Consider the following 22,340-nt stretch of genomic DNA (forward strand, 5'->3'; position numbering starts at 1 on the left):
AAAAATCTTGTTAAAAATTTAAATGAACTATGCCCACACTTCCCCGCTGCTGCAACAAATAAATAGAAGTTTAAAAACTTAAATTTCAGCACTTACCTTGCTCCCCGGACTATACCGCCCCGGGGTCGTCGCTGTACAGACGGCTTTCCCCTGCCGATGTCAGCGCCAGGTGCTACGAAAGAGTGAAGTTAGCAAACGCGGGACTACGGCGGCATTGCACAGTCAGTGACGTCACCGAGTAAGCGGCGCTAGCGAGCGTAGTGCAATCTGTCAGCACTGCCAGTAAACATTCACTGAAGTTCGCGCAGGTGCTGACAGCGCAGTGCTCGGGCGGTAGGTGTTTAGCGGCCCATTAGCGCCCCACTCTGGTGCTAATGGGTGGTACTAAACAGTTGAATTTTTACCCCTAAGTTTTCAGAACGTGGTGTTAAGTCAGTGATGTCACGCCGACTGATGTCATGCTCTCCATATTTGCATGTCCACGGCCATCGCGATGGCCCACAACAAAATGGCGACCGCTGATTCCCGCACCAAAGGCAGGCATTAAAGCGGTGGCTGCTATTTTTTTCAGGATTCTGGGTGGCGGCAAGTATCCCAATTTCTGGGCCTGTGTTTCTGTGGTGCCTGTTTGTGATTGTGTTTTGTCTCTGCTTCAGTGTTAAGAAAATAAGAACATAAGAAATAGGAGCAGGAGTAGGCCATTTGACCCGTCGAGCCTGCTCCGCCATTTAATAAGATCATGGCTGATCTGATCATGGACTCAGCTCCACTTCGCTGCCCGCTCCTCATAACCCTTTATTCCCTTATGATTCAAAAATCTGTCTATCTCCACCTTAATTCAATGATCCAACCTCCACAGCTCTCTGGAGCAGAGAATTCCATAGATTTACAACCCTCTGAGAGAAGAAATTTCTCTTCATCTCAGTTTTAAATGGGCGGCCCCTTATTCTGAGACTATGCCTCCCAATTCCATTATGTATGTTTTTGTTGAACTCTGAAACTGCTGGATAGTATACATTTTTCTGTGAGGGGAAAGATATGATGCGACGTGCACATTTGCTGTATGTACGTGGCGTCTACGTCATGGTCATGTGACTTGCTTTGCCTTGCTCTTTCTCCCGTGTGTGTGTGTCGTTTGAACTGCAGACTTATGGAGTTCTCAGTTTGAGCCCCTACAACTCTTGTAAGTTAACTTGTTTGTATATACTTAAATTATACTCTTCTGAAATGCATGGCTTCACCTACTCTACAAAGAGGTATCGACATACGCCTGTAATCAAATAGTTTGCAGACACTATCAAAGCTCGCATAGGAACAATTAGTACTTTGGCAAGGTACTCGAAGGTGGCTGACACCCTGGGAATATTAAAATTGTATTTTTACAAATAGTAAATGCCTTCAGGGAATGGAGGAAAAATTGGCAAAAGGAGCAGGAAACCCATTCATATATATTTTTTAAAAGTGGCATTTTTGATTCTGCTTGCCAATAACCCATACATGAACGATATCTTACAGATTTGACTTAATCTGGTGTTATAAAAGTATTATTCATATTAAGGGACATTGTTGCAAAACAATTTAAATATTATTTTGTTTCTTTAGACCGTTCATCAAAGACCAGAGATTCTAACGAGCCGCAAATAGCCAGCATCGACAAGTTCTCTGAAAAAGGTAATCAATAAAAGTTATAGGTGCCAATGGAATAAATGATAGAACATAAGAACATAAGAAATAGGAGCAGGAGTACGCCATTTGGCCCTTCGAGCCAGCTCCACCATTCACTAAGATCATGGCTGGTCTTCTATCTCAACTGCACCTTTCTCACCTTCCTGCAATATCCCTATTTCCCTTGAATACCTTAATATCCAAAAAACTATCGATCTCTGATTTGAATATACTCAACGTCTGAGCATCCACAGCCCTCTGGGGTAGATATTTCCAAAGATTCACTACTCTCTGAGTGAAGAAATTTCTCATCTCCGTCCTAGAAGGCCAACCCCTTATTCTGAGACTGTGACACTGTGTTCTAGACTCCCCAGCCAAGGGAAACATCCTCTCTGCATCTACCCTGTCAAGCCCTGTAAGAATTGTGTATGCTTAAATGCGATCACCTCTCATTCATCTAAACTCTAGAGAATATAGGCCTAGTCTAATCAATCACTCCTCATAAGACAATTCCCCCATCACAGGAATCAGCCTGGTGAACCTTTGTGCACTCCCTCTAAGGCAAGTATATCCTTCCTTAGGTAAGCAGACCAAAACTGTGCATAATACTCCAGGTGTGGTCTCACCAAGGCCCTATATAATTGCAGTAAGACATCTCTACTCTTATACTCAAATCCTCTTGTAATAAAGGCCAGCATACCATTTGCTTTCATAATTGGTTGCTGTACTTGCATGTTAACTTTCAGCGATTCATGTACAAGGATACCCAGGTCCATCTGAACACCAACATTTTCCAATCTTTCACCATTTACAAAATACTCAGCTTTTCTATTTTTTCTACCAAAGTGGATAACTTCACATTTATCCACATTATATTCCATTTGCCATGTTCTTGCTCACTCATGTCTATATCCCCTTCCAGCCTCTTTGCATCCTCCTCACAATTTACATTTCCACCTAACTTTATATCATCAGCAAATTTGGATACATTACATTTGGTCCCCTCATCCAAATCATTGATATCGATTGTAAATAGTTGATCCATGCGGTACCCCACTAGTTACAGCCTGCCAACCCGAAAATTACCCGTTTATTCCTTGCGGCCGAAATTGACCTCCGCCCGAAACGGAGCCACTTACCGATTTTTAAGTGCTACGTCTGCCCCAATGCGTGGGGCGGATAATCTGGGGAAATTCAGCTCTTGGGGTTATTTTTGGAGCGGAGTGGATGTGGTGTCATCAGCAGAGCGAAAATGCAGGCGGGTCGGAATGGCTGTCGTTCTGAGTCATCTGATGACGTCAGCGTGACGCGGACGTGCTGCATCATGGTGATGCGTCACAACGTCCCTCCCTTTCAGTTAAAGGGGAAGGCCGCTGTGAACTCTGCAGCCACTTTAGTGGCAAACACTGGGCTACCAGGGAGGGTTTCGGCCAGGCAAGGGCCCGGCACCCAAAAGGAGGTGCAGATGGCCTGGCCGAACCCGTGGCTGTCATTATCGAGCCAACCTGGCAGTTGGTCAACAAGTAAAATAAAATGCATCCTCCCTTTAAAAGTAGACGTGCTGCCCAGCCACAAGAAGCTTCCCGCCAGGGAAAGCTATCAGTGGCACTGATCGGCGGCCAATCCGCAGGGCTATTTCCCATGCAGGGCGGAAAGGAGCTCGCCACCGGTCGGTAAGGGGTTGGGGGAGCGGCAACGCGGAGACTTTCTCCATCGTGAAAAAACACGAGGGTAATTTACAAAATGGCGGCCACTTTGTGCCGACCGAGCGGTGAGTGCTTACTATCATGGCTCTTATAAAAAAGGGGCAATTTTGGTCCCCTACTCACTGTTTTCTGTCGGTTAACCAAACCATAACCCATTCTAGTATATAATCCCCAATCCAATAACCTCTTGTGTGGCACATTATCAAATGCCTTCTGAAAATCCAAATACACTACATCTATTGGTTCCCCCTTATCTATTCTGCCAGTTACAATCTCAAAAAACTCTAACAAATTTGTCAAACATGATTTCCCTTTCATAAAACTGTGTACATCTGTGCCCACTCCTATTATTCTTTTCTAACTGTCCTGTTACTATGTCCTTAATAATAGATTCGAGCATTTTCCTTACTGCTGATGTAAGGTTTATAGTCCCCCATTTTCTCTCTCCTTTTTTAAATAGTGGGGTTACATTTGCTACCTTCCAATTTGCAGGAACCATTCTATAATCTATGGAATTTTGAAAGATGACAACCAATGCATCCACTATCTCCATAGCCACCTCTTTTAAAACACGAGGATATAAGCCATCAGGTCCAGGGGATTTATCGGTTTTCAGTCCCATAAATTTCTCCAGTACTATTTCCTTACTAATACTAATTTCTTTCAATTCCTTATTCTCACTAGACCCTTGGTTCTCCACTATTTCCGGAATGTTTTTTGTGTCTTCTTCCTTGAAGACAGACACAAAATATTTGTTTAATTTCTCTGCCATTTCCTTATTCCCCATTATAATTTCTCCTGTCTCAACCTGTTTACTATGACCCACATTTACTTTTGCTAATTTTCTCCTTTTTACATAACCGTAGAAGCTTTTACAATCTGTTTTTATCTCTCTCATTAGTTTACTCTCATATTCTATTTTCTGTTTCTTTATCCATTTCTTGGTCCTTCTTTGCTAAATTCTAAAATCCTCCCAATCCTCAGGCTTACTATTCTTTTTGACAACATTATAGGCCTCATCCTTTAATCTACTACTATTTTAATTTATCTTGTTCGCCATGGGTGGATCATTTTTCCTGTGGTGTTTTTATTCCTTAAGGGAATGTATATTGTTTGCGAATTATGAATTATTTCTGTAAATGCTAGCCATTGCTTTTCTACTGTCATATCTTTTAGTCTAGTTTTGTAACTTACTTTAGCCAACTCACCTCTCCTACCTATGTAGCTTGCTTTGTTCAGATTTAGGATCTTTGGTACAGACTTAAAATAAATCACTCTCAAACCACCAAGCTCATGGTCTACAGGGCTATAGTAATATACGCCCTCCTGTATGGCTCAGAGACATATACTATGTACAGCAGACACCTCAAGTCACTGGAGAGATACCACCAACGATGTCTCCGCAAGATCCTACAAATCCTCTAGGAGGACAGATGCACCAACATCAGCGAGCTCGGCCAAGCCAACATCCCCAGCATTGAAGCACTGACCACACTTGATCAGCTCCACTGGGCAGGCCACATTGTTCGCATGCCTGACACAAGACTCACAAAGTAAGCGCTCTACTTGGAACTCCTTCACGGCAAACAAGCCAAAGATGGGCAGAGGAAACGTTACAAGGATACCCTCAAAGCCTCCCTGATAAAGTGCAACATCCCCACTTGCACCTGGAATCCCTGGCCAAAGACTGCCCTAAGTGGAGGAAGTGCATCCGGGAGGGCATTGAGCACGTTGAGTCTCATCGCCGAGAGTATGCAGAAAACAAGTGCAGGCAGCGGAAAGAGCGTGTGGCAAACCAGTCCCACCCACCCTTTCCCTCAACGACTATCTGCCCCACCTGTGACAGAGTCTGTGGTTCTCGTATTGGAATGTTCAGCCACCTAAGGACTCATTTTAAGAGTGGAAGCAAGTTCTCCTCGATTCTGAGGGACGACTTATGATGATGATGCTGATGATGATTATCTAGAAAACTATCTTGAATGCATTCCATGAACTCTTCCTCTGCACTATTACTGCAAATTTGGTTTGCCCAGTCTGTATGAAAGTAAAAGTCCCCCTTGATTATCCCTGTTACATGCATCTCTAATTTCCTGATTTATACTCTGCCCCACACAATAAATACTGATAGGGTTGCCTATAAACCACTCCCACTACTTTTCTGCTCCTTGTTGTTCCTTAGCTCCACCCAAATTGATTCTACATTTTGTTTTTCCGAGCCAGGATCCTTTCTCTCCACTGTCTTTATCCATTCCTTCATTATCAGGGCTATCCCCCATCCCTCCTTTTCCATTCTGTTTTTCTCTTCTAAAAGTCAAATATCCTGGAAAATCTAGTTCCCAACTTTGGTCACTCTGCAACCACGTCTCTGTAACGGCTATTAAATCAAACCCACTCATTTCTATCTGTGCTATTAATTCATCTATTTTGTTGTGATGCTTCATGCATTCAGATATAGTACATTTAGCTTTAATTTTTTTCTACTTTAATCACTGGTACCCTATTACCTTTATTAATCTCTCTGTCCCTTCCTGAACCACTGTGTTTATCTTTACCCATATCACTATTCTGCTCTAGAGCCTTGACATTTCTCTTACTGCTTTTGAATTTACCCTTTCTGGAATCCTCCCACCACCCTCTTCATTAGTTTAAAGCCCTATCAACCGCCCTCGTTATTTGATTCACCAGGACAATGGTCCCAGCCTGGTTTAAGTGGAGCCTGTCCCAACAGAATAGCTCCTTCTTTCCCCAGTACTGATGTCAGTGTCCCATGAAGCAAAACACCTGCCTCCCACACCATCCATTTAACTCTCTGATCTGCCTGTCCCTATGCCAATTTGAACATGACTCAAGTTATTATCTTTGAGGTTCTATGTTTTAATTTGGACTCTAGCTGCTCAAACCCCCTCAGCAGAACCTCATTCCTAGTTCTACCTATATCATTGGTTCCTACATGGACCATGATCACTGTATCCTCCCCCTCCCACTCAAAGTCTTTCTCCAGCCACGACAAAATATCCTTAACCCTGACACCGGCAGGCAACACAACCTTCGGAACTCTCGGTCGCAACTGCAGAGAATAGTATCTATTCCCCTGACTATACTGTTCCTTACCAAAACTACATTTCTTTTCACTCCCCCCACTTGAATGGCCTCTTGCACCATGGTGCCATGGTCAGTTTGCCCTTTCAGATAGAAATGGTTAAGATTGCTGAGAATTATGTCCTGACTCTAGTCGAACCAAATTTGCTTTATTTTTATAATTCAAATTTGAAATTGCTTGTCACAGTTTTAAAAATGGCCTGTCCCATGTATGCACAGAGGGAAAGTATCCAGTTTGATTCCACAAGATCATTTTGGAAGTTCTCATGTCTTCATGCTTAGTGGGCTTCATTGTTAGTGGATGACAGTCAAAAAGTGGTCGGTGGATTTTTTTCTGTTTCCTATTTCTGTCCCCCAAAGTTCCCCAGAGTTGTAATGAATGTGCGTCCCTGATGGTCTATTTTATACTTGCCCAACTTGTCCGATTGGCTTAGGAATACTCTCCTTACTTGTATATTAACTTTATTTTGGAGGACTTAAAATTCAGCATTTCCAAATTTTTGAATGAAAGTATCAATTAATGTGGAACACTGACTTAAAGATGATTTCACCTCCTGTTACTGAAACTTACGTCAAACTTTTTATCTAGGTATTCTTCTATTTGGCTGTCTATTTTTGAGGTGGCCAGCAGAAGAATATCGGAGGGTTGAGGCCCAAAGCCAATTCCTAACAGATCTTCCCTACCACATGTAATAAAGGTGGATGGGAAAGGATTCATTCAGGGCCACTTTTCCCTCAGATACTGTCCACTACCGCTAGGTGGTAGAGAATATCTAAGGGAAAGAGGCATCGTGGGCTTGTTCATCACAGGCTCCACCGAGCCAGAAAAGACCTAAAGCATCCTGAAGGAAAGTATTTAAATTCTATCATTTCAAACTTTTAAAATGATCTTTTCATTTTTTAAGAGTTTTAAAGAGTTTTTTAAAGAGTTTTTAAGTTTTTAAAAGTTTCTTTAATTTTACTTTCATTATGTAAAAAGAATATTTAAGAATTTATGTACTTTTAAAGTCTTTCCAAAGGAGGCAAAATTTGAGAGCACCCCATTTCGGGGCGGTAACCTTTGCGAGGTGGGACTTGGTGCACCCGGCGCAGATGTCACGCCCCGTGACTAAATTGGGGTCACCACTCCTGAGAGGAAGTGGAGCTCCATTTTGGGCATTACACTTCCTGTCAGGGCCAGCTTGGGGGCACTACTCGGGCAAACATCAGAACGCTACACGGCCTCTCCACGTAGTGCTTAGGGGTTCCAAAGGATCTCCCCTTCTGTTAAAGGGAAGGGACGCTGAGAGTTCTGCAGGTCTTTTGATGGGCCTCCACTAGGCCACCGGAGATGTGGGGTGCCATTACCACAGCCCGACACCAAAACAGAGTGCCAGGCTGCACAATCGTAGCACGGATCCCGCGGAAATGGACTCCGAGTCCCGACCGGTAAGTCAGAGGGCGGGGCAAAATGGCGCTGCGATCTCCCCTTTAAGTTTTGCCCCGCGAGCAAAGTGCAGCCCGGTCCACGACCCACGAGGCTGGCGCTGACATCCCCCATGGCAGCCTCACAGGGCGCTGCCCAATTTCTGCCATGGGGCAAAACAGGGCCGCTGCAGGGTGAAAAGTGATCGCCGCGAAGCGGCCCGGCGTGCTACCAGCGGGGGCATGGCACTACTGGTTTTGCACCTCCGTTAACTCCCACGCAATTTTGTGGGAGCCGGTAACGCCCCCCTGGGACGAAAACACTTTTGTGCCCCATTAGCGCCCCCTGGAGACACTAACGGAAGGCTCACAGCAAGGGAATTTCGCCCCCACAGTGTTTTTAAAGTTTAATCATGCAGACTGGGGTCTAATGGGGTCTCTCTTAGGTTCCTCTGCTTTCAGAAAGAAGAGGAGGATGACAGCTTGAACAGGCACTATAAATGACACCCGGCTCCAGCCTGTTGGTACCCATGCCTCCTTTGCTGCAGATTCAGAAGGGCTACTTCACTGTGACCCACTCAACAATGGCTGCACTTCTCTAAGAAAACAATAATTGAGTCGTGCCACTTGTCAAGCAGCTATAGGAACAATCTAAAAGAGAGACCTTGATCTGGCAAAGATCCAAAAGTCCACTAAAAATAAGTCTTGGCCCCATTTTGGCAACAAACGCTATCAGTCACTTCTTGACATTGAACTCTCCTCCACAACTGCAAAAGCTCCCATTTGGAAATCATTCTGCTACTCCTCACAGGGAAGTACTCGCCTTTCAAACTATTCTGGATGTATCACATCAGTAACAAGAATATATCACTGACAACAAATTTGGCTACTTTCCTTTAAGACCATTGTGTGCCTTTCAGTCTAAACCTCCTACTTCTCCTCCAGTAGAAAGAGCTTCGAAGGTGGTTGATTAATGATTTGTAGCAGGAATTCTAGGGAATTAAGGTGGTACTTCATGTCTTTGAATGTGAAACATTTTCCCTTGACATATGAGGAGAGACTGGATCGACTGGGCCTGTATTCACTGGAGTTTAGAAGAATGAGAGGGGATCTCATAGAAACATAGAAACATATAAAGTTCTGATGGGACTGGACAGGTTAGATGCAGGAAGAATGTTCCCGATGTTAGGGAAGTCCAGAACCAGGGGTCATAGTCTAAGGATAAGGGGTAAGCCATTTAGGACCGAGATGAGGAGAAACTTCTTCACTCAAGAGTTGTTAACCTGTGGAATTCTCTACCGCAGAGAGTTGTTGATGCCAGTTCAATGGAGAAATTCAAGAGGGAGTTAGATATGGCCCTTACGGCTAAAGGGATCAAGGGGTATGGAGAGAAAGCAGGAAAGGGGTACTGAGGTGATCGATCAGCAATGATCTTATTGAATGGTGATTACTGAAGGGTCGAATGGCCTACTCCTGCACCTATTTTCTATGTTTCTATGTTTCTATGGAGCGTGTGTAGTGACACTACATTTGGTCATCTGGAATCCAAGCCAGGTTTCAGGAGGAATTCCTTCACAAGGGCGAAGTGGCATTTACTACCACAGCCTCTTCCTTCCATTTGTCCAGATCGTGTCCTTCATGGGTCTCTTTTCTTTGTGGCTCAAAACTAAGTCATCCTTTGCCAGACTTTAAACTTGTGTACTTGGTATGCAGAAGAAGCATCACCTTCAGTAACATTGATACAGGACTGGATGCTCTTTCACAAAATTCTGGTGGTGCTGCAGTGGGACCATTGCTGCACAACCAGAAGAGGCAGCCAGACAGCAGGAGAAAAGATGGTAAGATCAGGCAGAAAGTAGGGACACTGCATTCGGTTATCTGATATCGAATCCTGGTTTCAGAAGGAATTAACATAGAAACATAGAAACATAGAAACATAGAAAATAGGTGCAGGAGTAGCCCACTCGGCCCTTCGAGCTTGCACCGCCATTCAATGAGTTCATGGCTGAACATGCAACTTCAGTACCCCATTCATGCTTTCTCGCCATACCCCTTGATCCCCCTAGTAGTAAAGACTACATCTAACTCCTTTTTGAATATATTTAGTGAATTGGCCTCAACTACTTTCTGTGGTAGAGAATTCCACAGGTTCACCACTCTCTGAGTGAAGAAGTTTCTCCTCATCTCGGTCCTAAATGGCTTACCCCTTATCGTTAGACTGTGACCCCTGGTTCTGGACTTCCCCAACATTGGGAACATTCTTCCTGCATCTAACCTGTCTAAACCCGTCAGAATTTTAAACGTTTCTATGAGATCCCCTCTCATTCTTCTGAACTCCAGTGAATACAAGCCCAGTTGATCCAGTCTTTCTTGATATGTCAGTCCCGCCATCCCGGGAATCAATCTGGTGAACCTTTGCTGCACTCCCTCAATAGCAAGAATGTCCTTCCTCAAGTTAGGAGACCAAAACTGTACACAATACTCCAGGTGTGGCCTCACCAAGGCCCTGTACAACTGTAGTAACACCTCCCTGCCCCTGTACTCAAATCCCCTCGCTATGAAGGCCAACATGCCATTTGCCTTCTTAACCGCCTGCTGTACCTGCATGCCAACCTTCAATGACTGATGTTTCATGACACCCAGGTCTCGTTGCACCTCCCCTTTTCCTAATCTGTCATCATTCAGATAATAGTCTGTCTCTCTATTTTTACAACCAAAGTGGATAACCTCACATTTATCCACATTATACTTCATCTGCCATGCATTTGGCCACTCATCTAACCTATCCAAGTCACTCTGCAACCTCATAGCATCCTCCTTGCAGCTCATACTGCCACCCAACTTTGTGTCATCCGTAAACTTGGAGATACTACATTTAATCCCCTCGTCTAAATCATTAATGTACAATGTAAACAGCTGGGGCTCCAGCACAGAACCTTGCGGTACCCCACTAGTCACTGACTGGCATTCTGAAAAGTACCCATTTACTCCTACTCTTTGCTTCCTGTCTGCCAACCAGTTCTCAATCCATGTCAGCACACTACCCCCAATACCATGTGCTTTAACTTTGCACATTAATCTCTTGTGTGGGACCTTGTCGAAAGCCTTCTGAAAGTCCAAATACACCACATCAACTGGTTCTCCCTTGTCCACTCTACTGGGAACATCCTCAAAAAATTCTAGAAGATTTGTCAAGCATGATTTTCCTTTCACAAATCCATGCTGACTTGGACCTATCATGTCACCTCTTTCCAAATGCGCTGCGATGACATCCTTAATAATTGATTCCATAATTTTACCCACTGCCGATGTCACGCTGACTGGTCTATAATTCCCTGTTTTCTCTCTCCCTCCTTTTTTTAAAAAGTGGGGTTACATTGGCTACCCTCCACTCCATAGGAACTGATCCAGAGTCTATGGAATGTTGGAAAATGACTGTCAATGCATCCGCTATTTCCAAGGCCACCTTCTTCAGTACTCTGGGATGCAGACCATCAGGCCCCTAGGGATTTATCGACCTTCAATCCCACCAATTTCCCCAACACAATTTCCTGACTAATAAGGATTTCCCTCAGTTCCTCCTCTTTACTAGACCCTCTGACCCCTTTTACATCCGGAAGGTTGTTTGTGTCCTCCTTAGTGAATACCGAACCAAAGTTCTTGTTCAATTGGTCTGCCATTTCTTTGTTCCCAGTTATGACTTCCTGATTCTGACTGCAGGTGACCTACGTTTGTCTTCACTAACCTTTTTCTCTTTACATATCTATAGAAGCTTTTGAAGTCCATTTTAATGTTCCCTGCAAGCTTCCTCGCGTACTCTATTTTCCCTGCCCTAATCAAACCCTTTGTCCTCCTCCGCTGAGTTCTAAATTTCTTCCAGTCCCCAGGTTCACTGCTATTTCTGGCCAATTTGTATGCCACTTCCTTGGCTTTAACACTATCCCTGATTTCCCTTGATAGCCACGGTTGAGCCACCTTCCCTTTTTTATTTTTGCGCCAGACAGGGGTGTACAATTGTTGTGGTTCATCCATGCGGTCTCTAAATGTCTGCCATTGCCCATCCACTGTCAACCCCTTAAGTATCATTCGCCAATCTATCCCAGCCAATTCACGCCTCATACCTTCAAAGTTACCCTTCTTTAAGTTCTGGACCATGGTCTCTGAATTAACCGTTTCATTCTCCATCCTAATGTAAAATTCCACCATATTTTGGTCACTCTACCCAATGGGCCTCGCACAACGAGATTGCTAATTAATCCTCTCTCATTACACAACACCCAGTCGAAGATGGCCTCCCCCCTTGTTGGTTCCTTGACATATTGGTCTAGAAAACCATCCCTTATGCACTCCAGGAAATCCTCCTCCACCGTATTGTTTCCAGTTCGGTTAGCCCAATCTATATGCATATTAAAGTCACCCATGATAACTGCTGCACCTTTATTGCATGCACCCCTAATTTCCTGGTTGATGCCCTCCCCAACATCACTACTACTGTTTGGAGGTCTGTACACAATTCCCACTAGCGTTTTCCACCCATACCGATTCCACATCATCCAAGCTAATGTCTTTCCTTACAATTGCATTAATTTCCTCTTTAACCAGCGACGCCACCCCGCCTCCTTTTCCTTTCTGTCTATCCTTCCTAAATGTTGAATACCCTTGGATGTTGAGTTCCCAACCTTGGTCACCCTGGAGCCATGTCTCCGTGATGCCAACCACATCGTATCCGTTAACTGCTATCTGCACAGTTAATTCGTCCACCTTATTCCGAATACTTCTCGCATTGACGCACAGAACCTTCAGGCTTGCCTTTTTAACACACTTTGACCCTTTAGGATTTTGCTGCAAAGTGGCACTTTTTGTTTTTTGCTTGGGTTTCTCTGCCCTCCACTTTTACTCATCTCCTTTCTGTCTTTTGCTTCTGTCTCCATTTTGTTTCCCTCTGCCTCCCTGCATAGATTCCCTTTCACCTGCCATATTAGTTTAACTCCTCCCCAACAGCACTAGCAAACACTCCCCCGAGGACATTGGTTCCGGTCCTGCCCAGGTGCAGACTGTTCGGTTTGTACTGGTCCACCTCCCCCAGAACCGGTTCCAATGCCCCAGGAATTTGAATCCCTCCCTGCTGCACCACTGCTCAAGCCACGTATTCATCTGAGCTATCCTGCGATTCCTACTCTGACTAGCACGTGGCACTGTTAGCAATCCTGAGATTACTACTTTTGAGGTCTTACTTTTTAATTTAGCTCGACCTCCCGCTGAGCCTCCCCGACTCACGCTGGCCTTTCGTAGGCCTGGGACGCTGCTGCTCCGCCTCTCGACCTCCCGCTGGGCTTCCCCGACTCACGCTGGCCTTTTGTAGGCCTGGGACACTGCTGCTATGCCTCTTGACCTCCCGCTGGGCCTCCCTGACTCACGCTGGCCTTTTGTAGGCCTGGGACGCTGCCGCTATGCCTCTCGACCTCCCGCTGGGCCTCCCCGACTCACGCTGGTCTTTTGTAGGCTTGGGACACTGCCGCTGCACCTCTCGCCTCCCGCTGGGCCTCCCCTGAATTCTTTCATGCCATGTTCCCACCCCAAACTAGACTTTCCTCTACCCACCCCCAAGATTGCCACTGCCTTCTTTCCTGCCTGCCACATGTTACTGCAGGAGGGAAGGCAAGGCCTGAGTTTCCAGTAGATTTCACTGCAAACCGTCCATCTTATGGGTAATGATAATAAGGCCCCAAGATTCTTTTAATGGAGGAAAAGGGCTGAGTAGAGGCATTCGTTCCCTCCATAATGGCTCAAATCACTCAACATTTTAAGCCTTAACCAAGATAAGGGGAGAAAAATTGGAAATCTCTTTCGCACTCTTCCACCCCCTTTAAATCCATGGCTGTCTCTTCTGGCACTGCAGTGGTGGTCCTGCTGTAGCACCGCCGGAGATTTGTGGAATTTCATCATGGTGTGTCTGGCAGAAATCCACCTTACATGGCAAGTGAATTCTGATCAAAGAAAATAGTTTGGAATTACGGTGGTGTTGGAGAAGCAGGCAGTATGCTCTGCCATACTACTGTCAGGAAGAGGAGAATCAAACCCACAACACATCTGCCTTGATCATTTTGACTGCTCCAGTTGCACTGGCATTTCTTTCCTCCATATACCAGTTGCCTGTGCAGGTGCTAACATCACCTAGAGGCAGAATATGTGTTGAAGGTGCAAGGTATTCAAAGGACAATTCACTGTAAAATAAAACATATCATTTGTCCTTGTAGAAGACCTTGGTTAGGCACCATTTAGAATACTGTATCCAGTTTTGATCCCCTCACATGGTGGCTATTGAGGCATTGCAAAGGGTGCAGAGTAGGACCACAAGATTGATTCTCCGTTTAAAGCACCTTAATTACCTAGACAGGGTCTGTATCTGTATACTTTATAATTTGATCGAAGTTTATCAAATAATGAAGGGATTAGATTGTGTTGAAGGAGACACATTATTTCAACTGGATAGGTTAGGGAGGACCAAGGGTCATGCTTTTGAGTTATGTAAGGGTAGAACCAGGTTGGATATTAGGCATTTCTTCTTTTCCCAGAGAATTGTGAATTCAGTAATTTGAGAAGTGATCTAGCACTGGAAAAAAATTGGGCATGAAAACAATCTTCAAGGCAGAGATAGTTCAGGTACAAACCATAAAGAGAAAGCATGACCCCTGGTCCTCCCTAACCTATCCAGTTGAAATCATTTGTCTCCTTCAACACAATCTAATCCCTTCATTATTTGATAAACTTCGATCAAATTATAAAGTATACAGATACATACTCTGTCTAGGTAATTAAGGTGCTTTAAACTGGGCATCCAAAGCTAAAATTTCCTGGATGACAAAGGAAATAGAGGTTAAAAGAAAACAGAAAAGTTTATGCTGAATGTCAGATACAGAATACAATCGAAAGCAACAGCGTTCATAAAGGAGCGGTGTGCGGCCCCTGGATAGCGTGGAGGCCCCGACCTGCGAGAAACCATCAGCGGCAGGTCGGGGCCATAAAAGGAGTGGCATGCAGCCCAGGGAGCAGCATGGAGGCATGCCACGGTAAGGTACAGCGCGAGCTGGTGCAGGAGGGCAACGGCAGCGAAGAGTGACTTCAGCAAGGTCAAGGTCAGTGATTGGAGCATGGGCAGATGCAGCAGGAGCGGCGAGATCGGGGCGAAGGAACGGCAAGAGACTGTGGAGGGATGTGATTGGGGCCCAGGGGAGGCGTGAGTTCGGGCCCAGGGGCAGCACAAGCCAGCCCACACTGCAATACTAGGACCATGAGGCAGAGCTGGTCTCCAGTTGTCTTGGATAACCCTTGCCACTGGACCAAGACCTAGCTCTGTCAAGCCCGTGTGGTGGCTGGTGTGCAACAGCCACCACACGTTAAAAAAATGGACGCACAGGCATCTTCCACCCTTGAGGATGTAGTTCGGGTCCTTCATTCGAAACACCTGTGAACTCATCCTTTTTTGGCATGGAAGCAAGTCATCCACATTTCGAGGGACTGCCTATGATGAGGACAATCGAAAGCCAGGCAGAATACAGTGCAGGGGGAAATTAGAAAAGGATATAAGAAGGGCAAAGAGAGAGTATGAGGAAAGATTAGCAGGTAATATAAAAAGGGAACACCAAAAATCTTTTATAAACATATAAAAAGTAAAAGGTTAGGTAAAGGAATGTTGGGGCTAATTAAGGACAAAAGAGGAAATCATCTTGTGGAGGCAGAGAGCATGACTGAAGTACAACATTCCCGCTAAACTGCGTGGCCATGCAGCAATCTGGAAGTCCCGCATAAGCTGCTCCAGCTTTTAAATGGGAGAAACCACATATGCGGGACCGTGCAGCCAGTTAAAGGGACTGTGCACCACCAAAAAAATTAGAGGGAACATTGCTGAGGTACTGAATGAGTACTTTGCACCTGTCTTCACAAAAGAAGAGGATGATGTTAATGTCAGATTAGAGGAGGAAAGAGTCGAGACATTGGACAGGATAAAAATAGATAGAAAGGAGGTGCTAAATAGGTTGGCATCACTTAAAGTTAACAAGTCATCCTGTCCAGATAGGATGCATCCTAGGTTGTTGAGGTAAGCTAGGATGGAGAAATCAGAAGCTCAATCTTTCAATTCTCCTTGGATATGGGAGTGAGCCCAGAGGACTGGAACATTGCAAATCTTGCACCCTTTTCAAAAAGTAGAAAATGGATCAACCTGGTAAATACAAGCCAAAGAGTCTAGCGTCTGTGGTGGGGAAAATACTAGAAAATTGTCATTTAGAGAAGCATGGGTTAAAAAGGGACAAGCCAGCATAGATTTGTTAAAAGCAAATCATGTCTGACTAAACTGATTGGGTACTTTGTTGAAGTAACAGAGAAGGATGATGAAGATAGTGCAGTAGATGTATATATAGGGCTTAAACCTCCACTTTTCTGCTTATCACCTAAAAATGGGCGCAATTTCCGGCGAGGGCAGTAAAAAAAGTTTTCAGATCACCGGTTTCTCGCCCATTCTCAAAGCACCTAGTCTCCATTTTTGAAAATGGGTGTTACCACGAGTGATATGAAATAGGCGGTAGCATTAAATTTTTTTAACCTTCTGCCATAAAGTGTGGCTGTCCTTAGCAATGACATGGCAATGCTTAATTCTCGTGATTCAGGAGGTCACGGGTCATCATGACATGCGCAGAAGAGGAGACAGAGAGAGAGAGAGCTCAGAGGGACTGAAGGCATGTCTGGGTGTGGTGTGGCTGCTTTGGGAGGAAGGAGGGAGACTTTAGAGCTTCACAGCAAGTAGGCAAGCAAAAATTAGCTGTTACCAGCCACATATTTACCTGAATTTGGCCTATAATGGAGAGAGAGGAGGAGGCATCACAGCACGCTGTGAAGACTGACGCTGGAGAGAGCAGTGAGGTGGGAGAGGAGCACATTGGAGGGCGCAAAAGAGCCAGGAGGTTCTCGGACGAGGCAAATGCCTCCCTCCTGCAGGAGGCCGAGTCACGCTGGGGTGATTTAAAACAGGGAAGTTGTGGGAAGCCCATCCCAAAGGCACACCAGAGGATATGGACCGAGATAGCAGAGGTGGTCTCGTTGACGACCAACGAGGTTCGTGAGGGCAACCAATGCCGCAAACGATGGAACGACCTTGTGGGATCCGCAAGAGTAAGTATAATGTATTTATATAATTTGATTTGTAACAGTCATGAGTAACTATCATCAGATGTAAGGTCTTTCACTTTTACCAGGAATGTTTTACTCAAAGCCTGCGGTCACGGTGCACGTCTTTAGGTAAAGAATGATAATTTTCATAATAATCATGATTACATCTGTCGGTTATGTGTTGTATCAGTCTCTGTGACAGTATCTAGCAATGATATCACACAATGATCTCATGCCATGTCGTCCTGTTACCTTTTACAGAAGAAGCTATCGACGATGAGGTCCATGCAGAGGTGAACGGGTGGGGGTGGGGGGGCCACCAGTCCTCAGCGACATCACAGAGACAGAGGAGCGGGTGCTTGCACTCGTGGGGAAACACACCCGAACAGCCACGGATGCATCTGCAGACCCTGAAGTGATGCCACATGAGTAAAGCTTACACCATTGCATGATGTGAAGTCAATAGATGCCACACCCACTCATATCCGAACAATCATATATGATAGATGATTTCCAAAATTGTCATAGAAATAATGATGGCCTGATGAAAATCATTCCAATGCAAATGTGTTGATGGTCATGAAATGTGATGTCTGCGATGATTTTCATAGCGGTGGTGCTTTTGTTGTGCATATGCTGGGTGTAGTGCTGGACTCACCTTGAGACCCTAGCACCCTCTTCTCCTCTAATAACCTCATTGCTGTTTTGCAGCTCAGCCAGCAGCACATCCCAAGGCAAGACCACAGAGGCCAGTTGGTGGGGGGCGCAGGGCCCAACTCTCCGGACAATCCAGCATCTGGTGCTGAGGAGCTCCGATTCTTGCCCGTCAATCCGCTGGGTCTGTTCTCCATGGATGAGAGCACGGACTTCGAGAACCTGCATCGCCACGTTCCAGAAGTCATTCTACGCCAAGGCCATCTAGTGGTTGTCCGGTCATTCCCGCCTCCACTCTGGAGGTACCGGCCCCAAGCACCTCGCCACAGGGCACCCCATTTGTCCCAGGACGGCGCCAACCCCGCAGAGGCCTCGTGGACGCGGCAGGTCTGTTCCACGTGTGCCACATGACAGCAGAGAGATGGTACAGTTGTCCAGGAGGATATTGGGGGCAATATCCCGACATCTGGACACCATGACCGAATACATTCCACGGATGGCGGAGGCCCTGAATGCGATAGCCAGGAACACTCTTGGCACAGGCCTCCCAGTGGTCCCCGAGTGCGGCACTCTATTCCTAAGTTCCGCACCACCACTGCGAATGACAGATGAGAGCAAGGACCAAGATCCTGCTTCTGCATCAGAGAATGTTGCCCCCTCGGCACCCCCCGCTCCCGTACCTGTGCAACCACCGCATCTGCCTTCAACCCCCCTCAATGAGGCACCGCCTGAGGAGCTCCTCGGCCAGGCGCTGTGAAGCAAGGAGCGGAAGGGGTAGAGGTGAGGATAAGAAGGGGAGGGGGGAAAGAAAGTGAGGTGCATGTCCATAGATGATGGCTGTGTTATATCTCCATCTGGGTGTATGCAATTTGTTGTAATATATGGGGACAGGGGACCACCCTACTGCTTTGCCTTTGTATTCTGTGTTGCTGCACATGTTGAACATTTGATTGATGTCAATAGTAGAAAAAATGGGGTGTGGGCAGAAGTTGGGTGTTATTGCCTGTGATACTTATGATTTCAGACCAATGTTGGTATAATTTTGTTTTTATTGAACATAACCTTGTTGTGCATTGTCTCAGATAGCTGCACCGTTACATACTGGTGATTCCTTAACATGAAAGGGTTAAATACAACTTAACTTCAATCAACGCAAACTTTAACTGGCACCAAGATGATGGGCACCATTGATGTTTGAGCTGCACACACAGCAGTGTGTCAGCATTGTCACTCGCAACAACGTTCTTTCAGGCAAATCGTTCAGATATCAGCTCCTCATATAAGAGTCTTGCAGCTATGTAGCCACCACGGGCCCTTTCCTGTGGTCTGGAGGGAGTCGTGGGCATGGTTGCATAGCCAGCCTGATTGTCTGGCCCTAAGTCAGTGTCCAGCATTTTGTCGTCCTCTTCTTCTCTCTCCTGAGGTGGAGCATCAGTGCCTTCTGGCAATTCTTGGCCCCTCCTGATAGCAGCATCGAGCACACGACCACTAATTTACCTACTTGCTCAGGGTTGTATTGTAGCTCCCCTCCTGAGTGGTCAAGACATCTGAAGCGCTGCTTAAGCACAGTGATAGTTTGGTGGCCCCATTGCATCGAAAATATAATAGTGATTGATCAGAAGCAATGGTTTCCCCACTAAAATACACCTGGAGTAAACCCCCAATAGTCCAGAGTCTGAAAATATGTCTGTTGAGATGTTCACTTCACCTGAGAAGAACTCCAGAGTCAATGCAAACTCCCCCGAAGTTGAGGCAGCCTGTTGAATGAAGCGACCTGCAATTTTAAAATGCCAGCCATGCCGCTGATATTCATTCAAAAGAGTTCCACTTTTTCTGGGCGTTTTTTGGGGCGAGCGATATTGTGGGCGATATGTGGTGGTGAAAGTGATGGTGGGCGATCTCCTGGGCGTTGGTTTCACCAAATGTGCTCTTTACGATTAAAAAAAAGTGGGCCGGTGGTATTATTGAATGTCGACGTTAATTCCGTGCGGAAAGTAGCACTGGGCGATATTATGGCCGTTGATTTCACCCATTCTGATGATTCCGCCCAAAAAAAGTAGGCAGGTGGTAATATATTTTCCTGGTGTTAAGCACATGGAGAAAGTAACGCTCGGCAATAAGTTTCCTAAAAATGCCCGTCAGTTTCCATTTTGTGCCAAAATGAGCGATATATTGGTGCTATATGGCATTTCAGTGGTAAAATGGGTGTTAAGTGGGCGTTAAGCATGCAAATAAAGTGGAGGTTCTAGCCCATAGACTTTCAAAAGGCATTTGATAAAGTACCACATAACAGACTTATTCGTAAAACAGAAGCACTTGGAATTAAAGGTACGCTGGTAACTTAGGTATAAAATTGGCTAAGGTAGGCCGAGAATAGTCGTGAATGGATGTTTTTTGACTGTAGAGAAGTATGCAAAGGGTTCCCCAGGGGTTTGCTATTTAGACCATTGCTTTCCTTGCTATATATAAATGACTTGGACATGGGTATACTGAGTTTTGAAGTTTGGAAACGATACAAAACTTGGCAATGTAGTAAATAGTGAGCATGATAGTAGCAGATTTCAGGAGGACTTAGACAGACTGGTGAAATGGGCAGATGCATAGCAGATGTAATTTAATGCGGATAAGTGTGAAATGATGCTAATCTAAATGGTACTAGTTTGAGCTGGGTGCATATTCACAAATCTTTGAAGGTGGCATGGCAAGTTGAGAAGGCGGTTAAGAAAGCATATATAATATTTAGCTTTGTAAATAAGGTCATTGAATGCAAAAACAAGGAAGGCATGCTAAAGCTTTACACATCTCTGGTTAGGTCTCAGCTGTGTACAATTCTGGGCACCACACTTTAAGAAGAATGGCAATGCCCTAGAGAACGTACAGAGCACGTTTATCAGGATGATATCCTAGCTGAGGGAGTTCAGTTATGTGGCGAGATTGGAGAAGCTGAGATTGTTCTCCTTAGAGCAGAGAAGGTTAAGGGCAGACCGAATAGAGGAATTCAACATTATGAGGGGTCTTGATCGAGCAAGTAGTGAGAAACTATTTCCTCTGGCAAGTGGGTCAGTAACTAGAGGTCATAGATTTAAAATAATTGACAAAAAACTAGAAGTGAAATGAGGAGAAATTTCTTAAGACAGATGGTTATTAAGATCTAGAACACACTACCTGAAAGGGTGGTGGAATCAGATTCCATAGTAACTTTCAATAGGCAATTGGGTATGTATTTGAAGAGGTCTAACGTGCAGGGTTATGGAGAAAAATTTGGACTGTGGGACTAAATTCTAAGCTGTTTCAAAGAACTGGTACAGGCATGACGGGCCAAATGGCCTCCATCTGTGCAGTAATAGTAGACCTGTGGAACAGGTTGTCGACTCTTGTGATAAACACTGGTTTGCTACATATCTTCAAGAGTGAGCTGGACCTGCTTCAGTGACACTAATGAGCTTGAGCTTGTGATCAAATACTGACAAGTCCTGGAGTAGGTAAGCCAGAGTAGTCAATTGTGCAATAAAGAGTAGGATTTTACCCATTTTTTTAGAATTTCACTCTAATGTCTACAGATGTTAGGTTCAAACCAAGAGGGAAGATCAGTCACAGACATAAGTCAAAGTATTGATAAAATTAACAATATGTTATTACTTCTACCAATTATTCAATAAGCAGTTACCAATAATACAACCTTAAAGGAAAGTCTGTATAATTCCCAAAACGAAGGGTTGATCACACCTTTGTCTGAGGGTATACTTTGACATCTTCTTTCTACTTGGACGGTGGACTCCTTTCTCTTCTTTAGCAGGTTAAACAGTTCTTCTTTATACCCTGGCTACTGGCAAACCAAACCTCTGAGTAACTTTCCATCCTCTCTCTCTCTGATGCAAAATCAGTTTTCTAATGTTCCCACAGTCTCTCAAGGTCTAGATAGGCAGCTGTCTTCCTCTACCTCGTCCCTTATCTCTGCGAAAGTACATCATCTTATTTAGCCTTCTAAGCAGTTAGGTTAACAATTCTGTGTTCTATACTTTTAACCAAATCCAGGGTTTCTTTTTAGTTTCCTTAAAGCTGGTATTAAAAAGTCCATAATCCTTCAATGGTACATCTGAGGGCTGGGGACAGAGAAACTCCCATTGTTTGTGGAGTCCTCACCCCCGGCCCACTCCTCCGACATAGATAGCCTAATTTGGAGCAGCTGAAGGCATTGTCCCCTGCAGGCCATCCAGGAAACTCCAATGTAAAGCATAACCGAGTCCTGACCCCTCCTTTCAGCCTCTCTTATTTGGTCACCCTGCATCACAAATAGTTACAGTCAGCAAATATTCAGAAAGTCCTTAACTGTTCACCCAGACAAACAGTATAAATCTATAATAGGGTTTGAACAAACAAATATCTATTTTTTTCCAGAACATGTATTAATATTTATCCTATCTCATAACAAATCATTACAAAATTCAAGGTGGAAATACTTTAACTGAACTAGTTATTCCATTCCTTTAGAGACTGTTTACTAATTGTGTTAGCACTTCTACCATGCATGGATTTTATTGTGTCCTTAGATGCTCTAGTAATGACTCCACGAGGCAATGTGTTGTACTTGAACTGTAGTGACCATAGTCCTTTATTTGTTAACTCCAGAGTGAGGATCATGCCTGA

This window comes from Pristiophorus japonicus, chromosome 3, assembly GCF_044704955.1.
Source record: "Pristiophorus japonicus isolate sPriJap1 chromosome 3, sPriJap1.hap1, whole genome shotgun sequence".
NCBI lineage: Eukaryota > Metazoa > Chordata > Chondrichthyes > Pristiophoridae > Pristiophorus > Pristiophorus japonicus.